The sequence below is a fragment of the Coenobita brevimanus genome, chromosome 83 (assembly GCF_032717465.1).
Source record: "Coenobita brevimanus isolate Jiangsu-jjx chromosome 83, ASM3271746v2, whole genome shotgun sequence".
In the NCBI taxonomy this organism is placed as follows: domain Eukaryota; kingdom Metazoa; phylum Arthropoda; class Malacostraca; order Decapoda; family Coenobitidae; genus Coenobita; species Coenobita brevimanus.
In genome coordinates, this window is record NC_137036.1 from 10,761,872 (window position 1) to 10,777,320 (window position 15,449).

The following is a 15,449-nucleotide window of genomic DNA, read 5'->3' on the forward strand; positions in this document are numbered from 1 at the left end:
CTCTCCTCCTATTTCTCCTATCTTTCCTGTCACTTCTTATTGCTTTTCTTTCCGTTACAGGTGGTTTACAGTCAGTGACAAACCAAATGGTTTCCTGTAAGCCAAGAAACCATTTACAACGCTGGGTGGTAACCATATAACCAAACCATACGTGCTCACTACGTGTCAACAAGTGGGATGGTGGAGGGTTAGTGCCCCTTCCTGTAAAACAAATAACTCAGAGTCAATATATATATATATATATATATATATATATATATATATATATATATATATATATATATATATATATATATATATATATATATATATATATATATATATATATATATATATATATATATATATATATATATATATATATATATATATATATATATATATATATATATATATATAACGGCCATACCACGTTGAGTACACCGCTTCCCGTCCGATCAGCGAAGTTAAGCAACGTTGGATCTGGTTAGTACTTGGTTGGGTGAACGCCTGGGAACACCAGATGCTGTTGGCATAACGTTCTCCCTACGTGTCAAGTGGGGTTGGTGGAGGATTAGTGCCCCACCCTGTAAAACAGTTAACTCTAAGCCCTTGGCCACCCCGTCTGGGATACATGGCGTCTTTTTTTTTTTTTTTATGTGTCCGACTCTGGGCAAAGGCTTCAGGGCCTATATCTCAGGGGCAGTAGCCTATCCCAAGGCCCAGTAGTCCTCCTACACCTCCACATGTCACCACTTCGGCGCTAACACCCACCGTCCATACTGAATACATGCTAGGGCTGTCTCATACAGGACTGGTGTATTGGTATTAGCGGGGGTGTTTTTACGACATGTCGGCGGGTCATCTGGTAGATCAGGAAAGTCTGCCTTTTATGAAATTCAAATCCTTAAACTGTTCCCTGCCCCAGCCGGGATTCGAACCTGGGTCCATCAGGACTGCAGGCCGCCTCTCTACCGATTCAGCCACGCCTCCCCCTGGCAATGAATGAATGAAAAGAAAAACAAAAAAATATATATATATATATATATATATATATATATCTATATATATATATATATATATATATATATATATATATATATACACCAAATAGTAGAATTAGAGAAATAACGGGAGTGCAGCCGATCGATGAATATGTTAGATTCTCACGATGGAAGTGGCTAGGACATGTGTATAGGTGACAGGGAATAGTACGAGGTACACCAGGGTGGGTGGCACTTGGTAGGAGAGGTAGAGGACGGCCAAAAGAGACGTGGGTGAGGACAATGAGACGGGAAGCTGGAGATGAGTGTTAGGGAGATCTTGAGGAATTAGCACAAGATAGGATGTGGTGGTGTGAGTTCATCGAGGCCCTATGCATCCCCGAGGATGCCACAGGAAATGATTGATTGATATCTATATCTATATCTATCTATCTATATATCAATCTATTTATCTCTCTCTCTCTCTCTCTCTCTCTCTCTCTCTCTCTCTCTCTCTCTCTATATATATATATATATATATATATATATATATATATATATATATATATATATATATATATTTTATGTGCTCGACTCTGGGCATAAGCTTCATAGCCTGGTCCCAAGACCCAGTAGTCCTCCTACATATCATACGCCTCTACATGTCACCACTTCGGCTCTAACATTCACCGTCCATACTGAATACATGTTTGGGCTGTCTCATACAGGACTGGTGTATTGGTATTAGCAGGGGTATTTTTACATGTCGGCGAGTCTTCTGGTAGATCAGTAAAGTCTGCCTGTTATGAAATTCAACTCCTTAAACTGTTCCCTGCTCCAGCGGGGATTTGAACCTGGGTCCGGTGTTGCTATACCAGTATGTGGCAGATCATTTGAGCATCTGTGATGCTTATATAAGGATTTGAGAGAGAATAGAGGAGTTTGAGTTTAGTCTCAGTTGTGGCATTGCTAAGTTAGTATAGTTCCAGTGCGTGTGAAATCTGTGAAGTGTAGTTGGCGAGCGTATGGTATAATTGCTTGGTAAATAAAGACAATGAATGTGAGAAGTCTGTGTCATTATGCCGGTGCTGCATCTAGGAAGAACATCTCACTGGGCAATGTCCTTCCTGTGCTAAACTACTGCTGCTGGGGCCTATTGCAGTGTGGGATGTGGATGTAACAGTAGTGTCACGAATGAAGATCGAAAAGTACTACAGTGAGTTAGACCTTCGACATGGAGGCAGAAGGTGTACAGGCAAAAGGCCAAGCTAGGCAGGAGGAAGCATCTCTGGCTATAAAGATGAAGTTTCTCCAAGCACAAAGTGAACAACTATGAGCACAAATTGAAGAACAGAAAGAGCTCAAGAAAGAAATCACTAACAACTACACGCACACAATGAACAACTACAAGCACAAAATGACGGACAGAAAAAACTCAGAGAACAACTACAAACACAAAGTGAACAACTAGAAGCATAAAGTGATGAACAGGAGAAGCAGTATGAATGGGTTCAAGAGGTGTTACAGGAGCAACAGAAGGAGTTACAGGTGAGGATGCAGGGACAGCTAGACACTTTCATGGGGGAATTAAAGGAAGAACAATAACAGTTCAAAGAGAAAGTATACGCTGAGATACAGCACCATAAGTGTCAGGTAAGCAATAAAGTGATGGAGTGCAGACAGCATCTAAATAACCAGTTGAAGAATGTAGACAACTAATTAAAGATAACTAGTGAGAGAATCGAGGTTGTAGAGAAATCTTGCGCTGCTGAGCTTGAGATTAGTGTTCATGGAGCATATGAAAAAAAAATGGACAGTTAATGGTGAATCTTGATGAATCCTCAGCAACTAAAGGTAGCTTTACAGGGGTGAATAATCAGAATGTAGGAGTTTTGAGTCGTGGACTTAGGCCCCAAACCGGTGAAGTGCATGGCTATAATGGGGGTCCAATTAAAAGGAAACCTCAGGAATTTGATTGCAAAGTATCTTGGGAAGTTTTCTGTGTGCTGTTTGAGTTACTTCCCAAACAGAATGGTTGGGTTGATAGGCAGAAGGCAGTGCAGCTTGCTACTAGCCTTAAGGGTGCTGCAACTGAGATTCTTGGACAGCTGTCAGTGGAGGAGTGGAACAGTTATCAGTCCCATGTATAAGTGCTGGAGTGCAGATATGGGACCATGTACCAGACTGAGGTTTACAGGGCAAGATTCCGGACCCAAGTACAGGCTCGAGGCGAATCCCTCCAGCAGATTGCTCATGACCTGAAGAGTATGGCACACAATGCATACCCTGGAGCAATACCTAACCTGTTGGCTGTTCTTCTGAGGGACCAGTTCATCGATGCTCTCGATAGTGCAGAGTTGAAAGTGCAAGTAAAGTAGGCACAACCCAGAAGCATGCAAGAAGCACTAGCCACAGCTCTGGAATTTGAGTCCTACGTCAGGTCCAGTACGTCCACTTGTCAGTCAAGTCCAAGTGCAGGATTCAAGGCAAGGAGATTGCTGGTATAAGGAAAAGTCAGGACACAAGAAACAGGACTGCAACAAGTGGAAGAGGGAACAGGAGGAAACCGGAGAACATTGCTGGTCCTGCAGGAAGCTGGGACAGAAGCTGGAGGATTGTTACAAATGGAAGAGGGAGCAGTAACAGAGCAGTGGAAGGAAATGTACAATTGCAACAAAGGTGTGTTGGACAAGTAGTGAGGTGAGAAACTTCAGTTCAGAGTGTCCAAAGCAGAAAAAGGAAGATAAGAAGAAAGCAGAAGGAGACCAGAAAGAAGTGGAAAACTAGTGGAGGCTGGTGTTAAAGGGCAATCAACAGCTGTTTTTTCCCAAGCAACCACACCTCCGAGAAAATGCAAGAGAACTGCAAGTGATGGTGTGCGAGTATATGGAATAATTGAAGGCAAGAAATGTTCCCTGGTGATTGATTCAGCCTCAGAGCGGACTGTTGTGAGGCCTGTTATGTTACATCATCAGTATCTGCCTGAGCCATCAGAACAATTGTGAGGCATAACTGGGCACCACGTAGAACTGAGGGGACCTTTGGATGTACAGATTGAAGTGGTAGGGCAAGAGGCCATGCTTCCAGTCTATGTAACTGAGATGGAGGATCCTTGCCTTCTAGATCTGGACTATCTGATGTCTATGCGATGTGAGCTGGCTAACCTGAAGATTCGAGGAATGTCACTTCCCATAATGGCAGTTAGACATACCAGTTCTGGTGGTGAGGTGAGGACACTTTGCAATATAGTGATACCCCCAAGACCAGAAATATTGCATCAGTGCAAGGTGAGCGGCTCTTTTGACAACTGTCCAGGGGTAATGGAGCCTGCTGTATGGTGCAAGACTAAGGCTGGAGTGATAGTGGGGAGAACTTTAGTGGAACAGGTACAAAGGAGTACAAAGGAAAGCAAACAGCAACAGACCTTATGGTCCTTTCGAGGCTGTTTGTTACAGAGTAGATTATGACTACGAGATCTAGCTCTACATGCTACTGTAAAGGATAAGGATAGTAAGGAAAGAAGGCTCCCCCCCCTCTCCAAACCCTCCAGTTAAAACTGGCAAGAAACAGTGAGAAAAACCACCATGCAGCATGGAAAAACTGATATGAAAATTTCATAGGAAAGACCAAAAAGGAAAAGCTACTGTAGTACTTTATCTATAAGCTACCAGTATGAGTAACATGAAAGAGAAAGTAGTTAACCCCTTAACCACGGGGCATCACTTTTGTGACGCTTAGGAGCAAGGGATCATACCGTGGCGCATCACTTTTGTGATTCTGTGTTATTTTGAATTCACCCGGGCTTTCAAGTGGTGGCTTGTATCATCTATCAGTACTGCCAATGTCCAACATTAGTCAGCACTCCTAATCTCATCTGTACTCCCATCCATTCCTGACAATTTAGCCATTTCTCCCCGTTCTTGACTCCCCTCCCTACCTCCCTACCGTTACCCTCTCCTCTCGCCTGCCCGGCCATGCTACGCTAAGTAAATCTTCCTTGGAATTTTCCACTGATTTCATCCATTGAAATAAGCCCTATGCCCTATTCTTATACCAAATAATATATAAAAAAAAAAAATAAGGTAAGTGATAGTGCCATACACCTGGAATTGGCTAATTATCACCTGACAACACCTCATGTGCACTGGTTCGCTAATTTTCGCTGTTTATTTCCCCTTGAAATATGCCGTATAATCTATTCTTGTAATAAAAATATATATATAAGAAAGGAAGGGAGAATCCTAAGTGATATTTACATTCACCTGGAACTACCTAATTTATTATGTATTGTCTAGATTTCCTGCCAGTCATTTCATAGCGTGTATATTAGCAGCTGTCACACACTGACATTGGCAGCATTGCACTCCCCCCTAGGCAGGCCACCACACTATATTCAGTTTACTGTTGTCTTTCAAGGTGAAAGCACGTCGGATTAGCGCCTGTCCAATTCCGCCGCTTTTTAGCCTCATGCAAAGGGCCCTGTGACCTCTACCCCGTACTAAACCTTGTGTGGAAAAGGGTAAAGGGCTAAGTGACTGCTATGGAACATCAACTGGCTAATTTGTCAATGAAAATAATAGACAGTGACTATGATCTTTCTGGTGAGTAAAACAGTGCAAGTGGAAATGTAAATAACGTGTAAATAATGTGTAAACAGCAAGTGAAAGCAATGAATGTAAATATAAGTGAACAGTGGAAAATAGTTTTATAAGTTACTGCAAGTGACAGTGCATAACACAGTGTAAATAAAATAGAAATGTAAATAATATAAATAAAATAGAGAATGTAAATAGAAATGTAAATGAGTAGTAACATAAGAATACGAGTATATATACTAGGAGTAATGAAAGTGAAAGTTTCACTCTAGCATGTATGAATACTATGAGTTATGAAAGTGGAAGTGAAAGTGACAGATTCATTCTCAACGCTAGTATACAGGACAAGAAAGTGAATGCTACGTATTTCACTGAAAGAGAAATTGAATGCCTACAGTGATACTAAATTACTATTACTGAAGGAAACTAATGGATAAAGACTGTAGATATATATGTGTTATATAGTAATAGAAATATAAAGTATGAGTGTTTTTATGAATAATAAATGACAGAACACCAGCGATGAATGATCGCAAGTGGGAAAGTCATACGCGCTCGTAATTTTCATTGCTTTCACAGTGTTTTTTTTTTTGGAGTATGAATTCCAAACTATTTGAGAATCATAGAATAGTGTTTCTAGTGATAATATCAGGCTGTGGTAATCATATTACGGGTTGTCGGGAAGTGTAAAGTCGAGACTTCGTTACCCAACTTCAGAGGTCTCCACAAGTTCTACGGTACTCGATGAAAGCTCAACAAACATCCCAGGAGAAAGGTGAAGGTATGTGCCATATGGATATATAGTTTTAATATTCTAGGAGTAAAACTGATTTTTGGCAAATATTTTTAGAGAGTCTATCAGAGCGCGAATATGCCCATGGGACACGCAAGTCAAGCAAAAATAACCCCGCGGTTTAGGGGTTAACCCTAGATAGGTAAGCTTGATTTTGTTACTATATTAGGTATCGTGGGGTCTGACGGACCCCACGGAAAAAAAATAAAAAAAAAATACTTCCGTTTGAGATATTTCAATATGCTTCAATACACAAATAATTCAACCCCTTATCTTTAAATAGGGCCAGAAAAAATAAAGTTTAATTGAAAAAATAATTATTTTTTTTAAAGTTTATACAAAAATTATTAAATTTTAAGTATACAAATTTTAAAATTAAATCTTGCAAAATTGAAAAGTAATATCATGATTGCTTGGTTAGTCTGCAGTAGACCGATGTTGGGACCTTCTGAATACAAAAAAGAGAAAGACAGCAAATTGAAATAAAAAAATCACAAGAGGGCTCAACTGAGGTTACATTATAGGTAATCTGGGGTCTAACATACCCCAATGGCTCTATAGAGCAAAATCAGAGCCAGGTACAGTTATGACCCCATCATCCCCATGAAGAGCATCACTAGGCAGGAAGGTAATGAGGCAGACAGATCTGTAGACCTTATGCTCATATTTTTAAAAATTTAATTTCAGGGACTGGGGTTTCTGAGACCCCACATTACCTATCTAGGGTTAAGGAAAATGAATAATTGAATAAGTAAATAACTAAAGCATGACACTATGTATGGGTACCCTGTGTTAAAGGGGAATCTATGTACACAGCATGGAAATTGCACAGTGCACAGTGTGGATGTTCATGGGTGGTGCAGCAGCCTTGCCTGGTGCTTTTAAGGTAGGCTGCAGTCAATCAGGCCCAAGCTCTGTTCACTCCATTGAGACTAGGAACTTTCCCATGCGGGAAAAGCACACAAGTCACCTCTTGAAGCAGAGACCCCTAGTACATTGAAAAATCTCGATGGTGGTCACTTAACTAACAGGGACCCTCAGTGATCCACAGCCCATCACAGGGCGAAAGTACGAGGAATGACCATTAACTCGACTATCTGTGCATATCCTAGTCTGTGCATATACTATATCTGCATGTAATAAATTGGTCCAGGCTCTAAAAAAAAAATAAAGTAAAATAAAAAAAAGAAAAATTATACATACACAAGTGTTTTATTCAGGAGTAAACATATTAAGCTGGGGGTTAGACGACAAACACTTACCCAGGTGACTTTCAAAGGTCGGTACTGTATTACAAATTACTACATTGGAGGGCAATTTATTCCATATGTTTACAACTCTTATTAAAGAAGAAATGCTTAGCTTCATGTGACTGGAATTGTTTGCTAATTATTTATGCGCATAGCCTCTGGTTTAATTCGAGTGATCAACTGTGAAGTATTTATCGACAGCCATGTCATCATGTCCTTTGAATATTTTGAATACTTGAAATAAATCTCCTTGTAACCTCCTAGGGTAAAGAGAGTCAGGGCTTCTAACGTTCCTCATATGGTTTATTTCTCAATCTAGGTATCATCTTTTGTCGACCTTCGCTGTACTCCTCCATGCTTTTCCATATCCTTTTTATAATATGGCGACCAAAACTGAGCGCAATACTCCAAGTGCAGGCATACTAAAGAATTATACAAAGTGAGGACGATATTATCGGATTTATATTCAAATGCTGTATCTATGAATCCAATCAATATATTGGCTTTTTTCACAGCTTCTGTGCGTTGTTTGCTTGGTTTCAAATTATTTGTTATTATACCTCATAAGTCTTTTTCATGGTTTACCCTATTAAGTCGGACATTATTCATGCTATAACTAGCTCTTACATTTTTACTGCCACTGTACAGCACTTTTCATTTATTAATATTGAAATCCATTTTCCGAACTTGGGCCCAGTTAAACAGATGATCAAGCCTGCCCTTGCAGTGCTGTATCTGCTCTGTTACCTAATTTAGTATCATCAGCAAATTTTGAAATCTTACAACACAATCCTTCATTAATATCATTTACATATATTACGAAAAAAATAGGACCTAACACTGAACCTTGCGGCACTCCACTTGTAACATTTATCCAGTCTGACTGTTTTCCATTTATTACAACGTTTTGCTTTTGTCCAATGAGCCAGTCTTCTACCCACCCGAGAACACTGTCAATGAAACCATGTACCTTTTATCTTCTGAAGGAGTCTTTTGTGTGGAACTTTGTCAAAAGCTTTTTGAAAATCCAGGTAGATCATATCAACGGATTTAGTCTCGTTGTACATGCTCATTATATCACTGAAAAAGTCCAGCAGATTCGTGAGGCAAGGGCGATTCTTACGAAAATCATGTTGCGAATCTTTGATCAGATTGTTAGCACTTTGTGTAGGAAGCAGCTACGACTGCAACAATATACTGTACACAGAGAAAGGCCAAATGCAGAGTACAGGACCCAGTTTATTTTCAACGTTTCGCCCACGAGGACTCCTTCAGGAATAACACCAATTTTTTTTTTTTTTTTTTTTTTTTTTTTGCCTATCGACCATTGAGGCCGGAGCCCCTGGGCATTAAGGCAAAATTATATATAAATATATATATATATATATATATATATATATATATATATATACATACACACATCCATGCATATGAACATACACACTTTCATGCACACGTACATATATATATAATAATTTTTATTATATTAATTTTTCGTGCTTTTATTTTTATTTTTTGTAATTTTTTTTATATTTTTAACCTTATATTACTTATAAACAAAAATGCCTAATATAAAGACCCTAAAACTAATCACCTAACAGACAAATCGCTAACCTATACTAAGTCCTAAGAGACAAATAACTAGACCTACACTAATGGTAAAAAAGCCTCGACCAAGAGAACACCATCGACTGCAGATATGTAATGCCTTTCTACATTACATACCTGCACTCATCACCTGGTGAGTGTTAGTCGAGGCACAACCTAATATAGGGGACATCAATATATGAAAGGGAACCAGACGAGTCAGGAACATTTTCAGATACGTCAGCTGTCATCCCTAATTAGAATAACTTAAGCAAGATGGTATAATGTATTTACATAATTTGTACAAAAAGTGAAGAACCTCGCCCAGCAGACCACCATCGACTGCAAGTGCCCAATACCTTCCTATATTGCACACTTGCACTCATCAGCTGGTGACTGTTAGTCGAGGAACGGGGTTTAATGTAGGGGACATCAATATTAGAAATAGATCAGTTGGTGGAGGAACTATTTCAAATAGGTCAACTGTCAACCCTAATTAACAGTACAATATATATACATATTTACAGGTGATAAAAACTATAATCATACAGTAAAAAAGTCACATCACTCTGATCAGTCCGGTCTTTCTCAGGAAAGCCATCAATTTATCAGTCATAACAATGTCCCCATCATCTAGAATGGTGGAAAGGGTGAAGGGGACGTCTACTGCGCCGCAGTAATTTATAAGTGAAGCACGTTCACGAATAAATCACCAACAGCGGAGGATGATATGACTGATAGATAACACCGCATTACAGATGTCACAGTGCGGTGGGAAGCGTCTTTCCATATATGGTTTCATATGAGTTAAAATGGTGGCATTGAACCGCAGCCATGCTAATACTTTTTCTTCAAGGCGACTGAGGCAGTTGGCGGTGTCCCAGTCGCCCAGGTGCGGCTTACAAGTTGGAATATTTAGTCTGGTCCACTGATCTTGCCACAGAAGATTTATTGATTTATTTCCGAGAGATAGACTCGACCGTAGATCACGAGGAACGTCCCAAGTCTCCTCGAGCTCTACAGCAGACTTTGCAAGTAAGTCAGCATGCTCATTGCCGTAGATACGACAATGACCAGGCACCCAGATCAGCGTGAATGACTTGTTGCATGAATGCAACTTATTAACGATGCAGCCCTGGATCTCCTAAGAGTCTGTAGTATAAGATGCAAATGCCTGAAGGGCTGATTTTGAATCTGAAAATATGACACATGAGTCATGCCTAGAATTGAGAGCATAGTCTATGGCTTTGTCAATAGCAAAAAGTTCGGAGGTAAACACAGATGTATGAGTCGGCAACCGATACCTAAGTGCACATTCAGTCGACCACACACTTGCACCCACACATTCACTTGACTTGGAGCCGTCGGTGTACAATTAATGGGACCCCAAGTGACGTACAATGATGTTACGAAACAAGTGGTGGACCTCCGCCTCGGGCGCCTTGGCCTTTGGTGAAGGGAGCCATGATACATCCATGGTAAAGTCGGGTGGCTCCCAAGGCGTTATAATTTTAGACAACAACTTGTCACAGTCACTGGGGTCCACACCAAGCTCCTGAGTCAGTAAGTGGAGGCGAACGGCAAGTGGCCAACGCACCCCCCGCAGAAGGTGGTGGTATTGACGTAGGGGGGGTAGAGGCCACATTGCCGATATTACTTTTCCTATATGTTCGAAGGCCATAGGACAAGGCCAGGTGGTCATGGCGAATATGGAGGGGAGGCACATTCGCCTCCACTTCCATACGAGCTACACGGGTACACCGGACAGCTCCAAGACACATTCGCAAACATTTTTTCTGCAACACATCCAATCCTTTCAGCGTGGCATTAGATGCCGAGCCATACACCTGTGCACCATAGTCTAGCTTCGATCGAATAAGGGACTTATACACCATTAATAAAGATTTTCTGTCGGCACCCCATGCAGTACCCGCTAGGTACTTGAGGACATTTAACGGTTTATCACAACGAGAAAGCAAAGTATTAACGTGAAGTTTAAAATTCATTCCAAAAAACTTTACGGAATTTTCCTGATTATCCAAAGTTAAGCACGAATTAGGTACGTTACGATTAGTGAAGACTACAGCGGCACACTTACGGATGGAAAACTTAAATCCCCACTGCATGGCCCATTGGAGGACGGAGTCAAGGGCTGCTTGAATCCGCCCAGCCGAAAATTGTGCATTACGGGAAGAGTGCCATATTGCACAATCGTCAGCGTAGAGCGAGTATTTAAGATTCCTCGGGATGGGAGCTGATGACAGAATATCATTGATCATAATACTAAATAAAGTAGGACTAAGCACACTTCCCTGCGGCACCCCATTTTCCTGGGTAAAAATATCCGATGTTACGTTACGGGGCAATTTGACGGAGAAAGTCCTGTCCCTTAAGAAATTTGAAATAAATATAGGCAAATTTCCTCTTAAACCATAAGCATAGAGCTTCATTAGTATACCGTGTTGCCATGTCATGTCATAGGCTTTGTGGATGTCCAAGAACACCCCTATCATGAATTCTTTATTGGCAAATGCCTCTGCAATACAATGCTCCAAATTCATTAAATGATCTAGTGAACTTCTGTATTTACGGAAGCCACATTGTTGATCATTTAACAAATCTTCGACTCGAAAACAAAAAGAAGCCTATTGTTTACCATACGTTCCAAGACCTTACATAGACAATAAGTCAACACAATAGGATGAAATGAAGTGGGATTCATAAGACGACCAGCCTCTTTGGGTATCGGTATGACGTGCGCAAAGTGCCATGAGTTTGTGAACGTTCGAGACGCCCAAATCTCATTGTACAATGTCAACATCTTAATCAGGTTGTCCTGATTAAGATGCTGGATCATACCGTATGTGATGGTGTCTAGTCCAGGGCTGGTGTCTTTACAGGATTTAAGGGCAAGGAGCAGTTCATCTAGCGTAAACTCTTTGTTGTACGGGGAGTCTATGTCTTCTGTGGCAAAGTCTTTTAACTGTAGCTTAGCCATGCGTTCATGATGTTGGAAACGCTGGTCATAATTGGCTGAGCTACTTACATGGGAAAGACTCCTGGTGAGCCTGTTTGTATGCAATAAAATTTTTCTCAGTGGGCTGACTATCAAAAATTCTGTATCTCCTATTGCGTTTTCTTAATGCTTGTCAGCAATCTGGCGTCCACCAATGTGCTCTATGCTTCGCATGAACTGTTGAAGTCTTGGGAATAGCAGCCTCAGCTGCGTTTAATATAGATTGGGTTAAATTTTTGACCTTAACATCTATGGCCTCCCCAGATATATCTAAATTGGCGATCCTTGAGAAGGATCCCCAATCTGTTTTCTTATAGTTAAATTTTGGAGGTGGAGGGTCCGAAATGATGTCGCGTGTATAAGAAAGACAGATGGGTAAATGATCACTTCCCAAAGAGTCGTCGTAAGGGTCCCATGAGAAATCTTGATGTATACCAGGGGAGACCAGAGATAAGTCAATGGCCGAAAAGTTACCAGTATGATCATCTACACGAGTCGCTCTACCATCGTTCAGAAGACAGAGGTTGGACTGTAGTATTAGGTCGGCTACTTGCTCCCCACGACCATCAATCCTGAAGCTACCCCATTGATAATGATGGGCGTTAAAGTCGCCCAACACTAACTTATTCCCAGGTAGATGTTCGACTAGTGAATTAAAAGCATCACTATCAATGGGGCCATGTGGAGGACAGTACAGAGAGCAAATAGACAGATACGTGTTATTAAATTTTACTCTGCATGCAAGCACTTCCAGAGTAGAATTTAGAATCACTTCCGTTTGTGGGTGTGATTTGTGTGTGTATATGGCGACTCCGTGACCTTCATATCTTCTATACGAGTGGTAGTGTTTTAACTGTGGAGGATCAGGGTGATCCTCCAGGCGTGTGTCCTGTAAACAAATAACGTCTGGCCTGTGTATTGACAGCAAGATTGCTATATTGTGTAACTTATTCCCGACACCTCTACAATTCCACTGTAATACAGTGAAAGCGACAGTTTAAGATTTACGAGGGTGGCCAGTGCTCTTAGTTTTTTTATGCCGCCCGCCACCAGGCGAGTGGCTACCGGGGGACCTTTCCCGGTGCTTGCTCGTGGAGATCTCCATATTCTCGTCAATGACAAGGCCACCAGAATCCACCGAGGAAGAGCTATTCTTTCTCTCCCTCGCTGGACCAGGTGTGGGAAGGACATGAGGACGTGACTGTTTGGTGAGGGTGGTCAAGTTAATTTTATCTGACTTGTTAGGCTTCTGTTTTGGCCGCACTGACTGCAAAGGAGTAGCGGCAGCCTGAGAGTATGAAGTGGCAACAGGGATGTCTGTCAGAGAGTTGGAATGGACAGGAGGCTTAGACTGAGAGGTAGGGCATGGGGCATGAGAAGCGAATGTAAAGTCAGTCTGTGTCTCCACAGTGCACATCACAGGATGGGACACAACCGCCGATGCATAGGAGATATTAGGTTTGGGAGTTGCATGCAACTCCTTCGCCTTCTTCCTAGCATCGTAAAAGGATATCCCCTCCGTCGCTTTCACAGTGCAGACCTCTTTCTCCTTCCACTTCGGACATACCCGAGAGGAAGTGGGGTGAGCACCCTGGCAGTGAAAGCAACATTCATTCTCTGATGTACAGTGGTCAGCAGAATGGCCTACAGCCGCGCACTTGCCACATATTAGGTTAGAAGATCGACAAGCCTTTTCATGGTGTCCATAGATCTGACTTTTTGCACAACGAAGGGGGTTCAGGATGTATGGTTTGACATTGAAAATTTCGTATCCAACTTTCACATTGGCTGGAAGAGATACTTTTCCAAAAGTCAAAACAACTGTTGCGGTCTTCGTCCTGATGCCTCCCGAAAATCTCGTAATAAATCTGGCCTCTATTACGTCTTGCTGAGCAAGTTCCTGTACGATTTCTTCCTCCTCCATAAGCACAAGATCCCTGCAGGTGATACCACCCTTGCAGGAATTCATGGAGTGGGGGATCGTTGTCATGACATCATAACTGTGGAACTTCCTCAGTTTCAGCAAGTCCTTTACCTGGGCAGAATTTAGAGTCTTTACCAAGAGATCTCCACTTGCAAGTTTTTTAACTTGTTCCACTTCACCTGCACACCCATCAATCACCTTCTTGATGATGAAGGGATTGAGGCTGGACAGGGGAGTAGAACCAACTGCATGAATGAGGATGAATGAGGCATTATGTACACTGATGTCAAGTTGGGTATGCGTCTGGGGCCGTTCAGTCTGGGAGCAGTTTGTCAGTGGTTCAGTTGGGGGTTGGTCAGGACCGCCTCCCCCCCTGAAGGGGGGGGAGGCAGTAGGGGCGTCCTCCATAGTACCACTCCCCCCTAACGGGGGAAGTGGGAAGAAGTCGAGAAGACAAACAAAGGACAAACAAACTGGGGCAGAACACTTATATCTGAGGTTGCCCTCTCAAACCACTCCAGGGAGGCCCGACAGTGTCTATTCACGCCCCAGAGCGATCAGTGGGGGGGACCCTCCGTGGGCGATAAGCAAAGGTAAACTCAGGAAAAGATACAAACACCTATTGTATCTCTAACAGGGAGGGGAGGAAAATGGGTACTAACTAACCTAACATTATTTAAAACGCTCTAGTGGCGAACAAAACAAAGCTAACGCCGGTGAGGCAACCTTGCAACTAGAGGAGAGCTCAGAAAACACGTCTTCCCTCTCCACGACCAAGCATAAAAGTCTCCCGTGGAGACAGTCTCACCAGTGGACAACACTGCACTTCTTAAATAGTCCCTAACCTGGCTGGTGACCTAAACACAACAAGGAAACAATTATCTGGCTAACCTGGCTATTCGATAGTTAAGCCAATGGCTTCGCTATTATAAAGAATCCATTGTTTTGGTTGATATTACATACATTTGCAATAAAAGCAGACTCATAACATCTACATTTCATGGTGTTATCTACATATTTAATAATTTTAGAATTTGTCCAGTCGGCATCATGGCCTGTGTCAAACCTATGTTTCACAATGACATTATTCATATTAAAACACTTCCTGCAATATTTGTGTTCCATCACTCGTTTCTCTAAACCTCGAAATGTTTCACCAACATATACTTTCTTACATACTGAACAAGGTACACTGTAAACTCCTGCCTGCCATACATCCTGTCTACTCTTTTTTATTTTTCAGTAAATTGCCCACTGTTACAGAAACTGTTCTAACAACACTGATACCAACTTTATTTAGCAGTGGGAAAAAGTTACTAGCT

At 41.6% G+C, this 15,449-nt stretch overlaps 1 non-coding gene across 1 annotated transcript; it reads left to right on the top strand.

Annotated features, from left to right (window-relative positions):
* Positions 1 to 395: 395 nt before the first annotated feature.
* Positions 396 to 514, top strand: LOC145409981 (5S ribosomal RNA). Its single transcript, XR_013899207.1, has one exon. It is a non-coding gene; the product is annotated as a 5S ribosomal RNA (ribosomal RNA).
* Positions 515 to 15,449: the final 14,935 nt, after the last annotated feature.